This window comes from Gavialis gangeticus, unplaced genomic scaffold, assembly GCF_001723915.1.
Source record: "Gavialis gangeticus isolate Ggan-Ray unplaced genomic scaffold, GavGan_comp1, whole genome shotgun sequence".
NCBI lineage: Eukaryota > Metazoa > Chordata > Crocodylia > Gavialidae > Gavialis > Gavialis gangeticus.
This window is the reverse complement of record NW_017729011.1, coordinates 25561176-25565637: the sequence shown is the minus strand read 5'-3', so window position 1 is coordinate 25565637 and position 4462 is coordinate 25561176. Positions and strand designations below refer to the sequence as shown.

Sequence of the window (4462 nt, the reverse complement as noted above, 5' to 3'; positions counted from 1 at the left end):
CTGGCCACGGAGGACCTCAACCATATGAGTGGCCTCCTCTGGACCCTCTCCAGGTTCTCCACGTCCTTCTTGAAGTGCAATGCCCAAAACTGGACACAGTACTCCAGCTGCGGCCTCTGATTAGTAGGCTGGGTTTAATAGGACTGGGGAGCAGGGAGGCAGACTAGCTCAGATAAGTATCATAATGCAACAGACTTTGAAATCAAATGCCCACATCGGCAGGGTGAACTGAAAACTGTTCAGTGAACTTCTGCGTGTTTTTGTTTTTTTGAGAGAGAGAGAGAAATATCTTCTTCCTTTGCCAACCACAACAGCACATTTTTATCAGGAGCAACTTAAAGAAAGAAAGACCAATCATGTAGCAAAATACTTTCTATATACAAATTAATGAAAGATCATCATCTTTTCAAATACAAATGGGAGACAAGAGGATGCGAGTGCTTTCCTAAGGAGTAGCCATGTTCAGACTGGAGTAGGAAAACAAAACCTCTGTATTCTCTTCCTTGGAAGTCTCTACTCCCTTGACATCTAGGCTAGTAACTAAACACTCTTCTGAGAAGAATTTTCTGTGACTATTTCCTTACTTTTCCTACATCCTGAATATGGTGACTGGTCTCTTAATAGCTAGTTAGACATACACCATATCTAGGAACAGCTCATGTTTCAATAAATAGCCTTATTTCTTATATAATCATTTCCTGTGCTGAAGAAACAAAACAAAACAAAAACCAAGAAGCGTGGAGATATTTAGAAACTATCATTTTCCCAATAATGTGGGACTTCCTTAATCAACTGTCTCACTTCATGTGCTGTATTACCATACTGGAAATCTTCCAGCCGAAAGGCGCAAACTGGAGTGCCCTGGATCCGAGGAGAGGTGGCCAAACTGCTCTTTGGGAATGGCTCCCAACTTCTGAATCAACAAACAGAATGAGTTTCAAGCCTCTGAGATCTGCTGACCTTCAACACGCTACATGGTCAAATTCTTCTCGAGGCACCCAGGAGTGGTGGGTCAGGAGCCTGTGAGAATTGGTATCAATTTGCCTTTGTAGTCTAGGTCAAAGACTAACAGTTTTTAAATTAGCATCTTTTCATTCCAGCATTTTATAAATCTAAATCAATACAGATATGCAATTACTACTAAACCATATTGTAATTCCTCTCTCTCTTGTACTTACAGACTTGGAGCCCAGCATTTTTGTCTGTACCCAAAAGTTTATTTTAGCATACTTAAAAATTTATTTTCAGGGCACAGTTAAAAGGAAAATCAGCTTGAAAGTCTGGGGAAATTATGCCATAGCACATGCACACGAAGTTGTGGAAAGCAGATCCCAAGCTCCAAACACAAATATTGTTTTGACTCACTAAAAATGAATAGGTTACAATCTTCAAGGTCTTTAATACTTGTTAAGTGTCAAGGCTTTGAGTTTGATAACACTTTAAAATAAGATTGCTGTCCACATTTACAAGGGACAACCTTTATCTTTCAGTCTTCATAACTGCTTTTTTGCCCAGATCATTTTCACTTACTCCAAACCCCATTTGTAAGGATGTTATTTCCATGTTACTTAAAAATCTTGAAACTCAAAAGGAAGAGGTCACAAGGAAAAGCTGACAAGGGAAACAAAGATATAGCTGTCATCCAGACATTACAGAACCCCCCATAAAAAATGAAGTTGAATTTCAGAACTGTTATAACTGTCAAACATAGGATCAGCTCCTCAAGTCAAACTTCTGGAGGTTTTCAGAAGGCAAAGAAGGGGTTTTGTTAGCAGAATTCAGCAATGGCCAAGAAGAGAAACCACATAAAAATCAGTTTGGAAAAGTGCATTTGCTAATGGACTGGATACAGTGCCAGGAAAAGAGAATTTTTCAGAGAAGCAGAATAATAGAAAGTCTGTTTGCATTTCATGCTAATACAGACCCCTCTTCCAAAAGATATTCTGCATTTATGTATGCTGGTGATATCCCCTGGGCCAAGTCCCACTGGAGTTAACAGCACTAGACACACTGTCTCTCACCCCGTTCTCATTAAAAAAACTGGGGGACTGTGGTGTTGACACCTATGCAGTCAAATGGGTCACCAACTGGCTGGAGGGCCGCACCCGGAGAGTGGTGGTGGATGGCTCATTTTTGACCTGGAGGGATGTGGGCAGTGGAGACCCCCAGGGCTCGGTCCTCAGGCCCGCACTGTTCAACATCTTCATCAGTTACTTGGACGAGGGGGTAAAAAGCACCCTGTTCAAATCTGCTGATGACACTAAGATGTGGGGAGATGTGGGCACGCTAGGAGGAAGGAATAGGCTACAATTGGACCTAGACAGGTTACAGGGGTGGGCGGATAAGAATAGGATGGGATTCAACACTGACAAGTGCAAGGTGCTGCACCTGGAGAGGAAGAACTAGCACCATACCTACAGGCTGGGGAACTCCCTTCTCGTCAGTGCAGAGGCAGAAAAGGATCTCGGAGTCATCATTGATGCCAAGATGAACATGGGCCGGCAGTGTGGGGATGCAGTCAGGAAGGCCAACTGCACCTTGTCATGCATCCACAGATGCATCTCAAGCAGGTCCAAGGAGGTGATCCTCCCCCTCTATGCGGCACTGGTCAGGCCACAGCTGGAGTACTGTGTCCAGTTCTGGGCGTCGCACTTCAACAGGGATGTGGACAGCATGGAGAGGGTCCAGAGGAAGGCCACTCACATGGTCAGGGGCAGCAGGGCAGGCCTTAGGAGAGGCTACGGGACCTGAACCTCTTCAGTCTCCACAAGAGAAGGCCGAGGGGGGATCTAGTGGCCTGTTACAAACTAGTCAGAGGGGACCAGCAGGCACTGGGGGAGTCCCTGTTCCCCCGTGCACTTTCAGGAGTGACGAGGAATAACGGTCACAAGCTGGCAGAGGGTAGATTCAGACTAGACATCAGGAGGTGCTACTTCACTGTCAGGGCAGCTAGGATCTGGAACCAACTTCCAAGAGAAGTGGTGCTGGCTCCTACCCTGGGGGTCTTTAAGAGGAGGCTAGATGAACACCTTGCTGGGGTCGTTTGACCCCAATAGTCTTTCCTGCCATGGCAGGGGGTTGGACTTGATGATCTGCTCAGGTCCCTTCCAACCCTACTAACTATGAAACTATGTCCATGCAAGGGTCTGTCTACATCAGGGTGGGCAAAATGTGGCCTGCCAGGCCATTCTATCTGACCTGCGGGGCCCTTAAAAGATTTAGGAAATTAATATTTATCTACTCCTGGCTGCCTGTCATGTGGCCCTCGATGGCTTGCCAAACTTCAGTAAGCGGCCCTGCGCCTGATCCACATGGAACACCACACAAGGCTGTGGGGGACTCAGCATGCATACAGCCTGCCTCGGGCACCTGCCCAGAAACAGTCTGGAAATTAACTCTGCCCATTCAATTTTCATTGCGAGTGCTGTCAGTAAAGGAGGATTAAGAAAATTAGAATTTAAACCTTAGAAGACAGGAAACCGATGCACCCAGCTAGTGTGCAGCACAGCTAGTGACAACCAGGAGCTTTTCTTTTTGAAGCTTATAACTAAAAACAAGCAAGTGGACGTACCCCTGCAATTCGACCAGAACGCAAGGCACAACAGGCGGAGGAAGCTGGGCACGATGGATGGCAGGAGAACAATACGTGGTAGAAATGCCCACAACCAGTGTCAAAGAGGCACAGGTCAGAAAGAGGTGGCTCCTCCGAAGGGACTAGAGACAATTTTTCTACCCAGCCACAAACACAACTAGAGACTGGGAAGCTGGGGGGAGTCTCAGCTGACTCTTAAACTGCATCCAATAGGAACTGGACAGTCTTGCCCCACAGGCTCCTCACAGGAACATGCGATTCCCGGCAACATGCGGCATCTGCACCTGGGCTTTCCTTCCATGCTCACTCCAGAGGAAACAGGGCTACCTTACAGAGCACTGTGCCTCAAGGCACACAACCGCCTGAGCCAAGTCGCAGCACTTGCTTCACTCGCAAAATAAAATACCAGGGAGGAAACAATTCGGGTTATAGATACGTACGCCACGAGCGTGAGCGCGGCCCAGCGACGACAGGGAAAGGTCCTATGCGTGGCTGGAAATGAAATGAGAAGCTTGGCGGAGGCACAGAGAGAAGTCGGCGCTGCGCGCATGTATGGAAAGACAACGTGCGAGGACGAGGCGCCAGCTGGACTTGCTGCCCAGACAACACCTGGGCATGAGCGGACCCTGCAGCATCGCGGAAACCGGGTGGCGGGAACCGACGGCGGCGACGGCTGGTGCGGACAGCCAAACTGTGCACACGCCGCGCACGGCCCCGACACGGCGCAGACTGGCACTGACAGCGGCCCGGCAGGAGCGGGGAGCCGCCCCCAGCCGCGCCCGTGACGGGTCAGCTCGCTGCCAGAGGCCCGGGCCCGCGGCAGGCCCCGAGTGCGGAGACAAGCCCTCCCGGCCCGCGCGCGAGGCACAA

The 4462-nt window shown here is 48.6% G+C and overlaps 1 protein-coding gene across 4 annotated transcripts in view; it reads right to left on the bottom strand.

Annotated features, from left to right (window-relative positions):
- GAPVD1 (GTPase activating protein and VPS9 domains 1) overlaps positions 1-4462 on the bottom strand; it is a 61680-nt gene that overhangs the window by 56870 nt on the left and 348 nt on the right. The window lies entirely within an intron of this gene.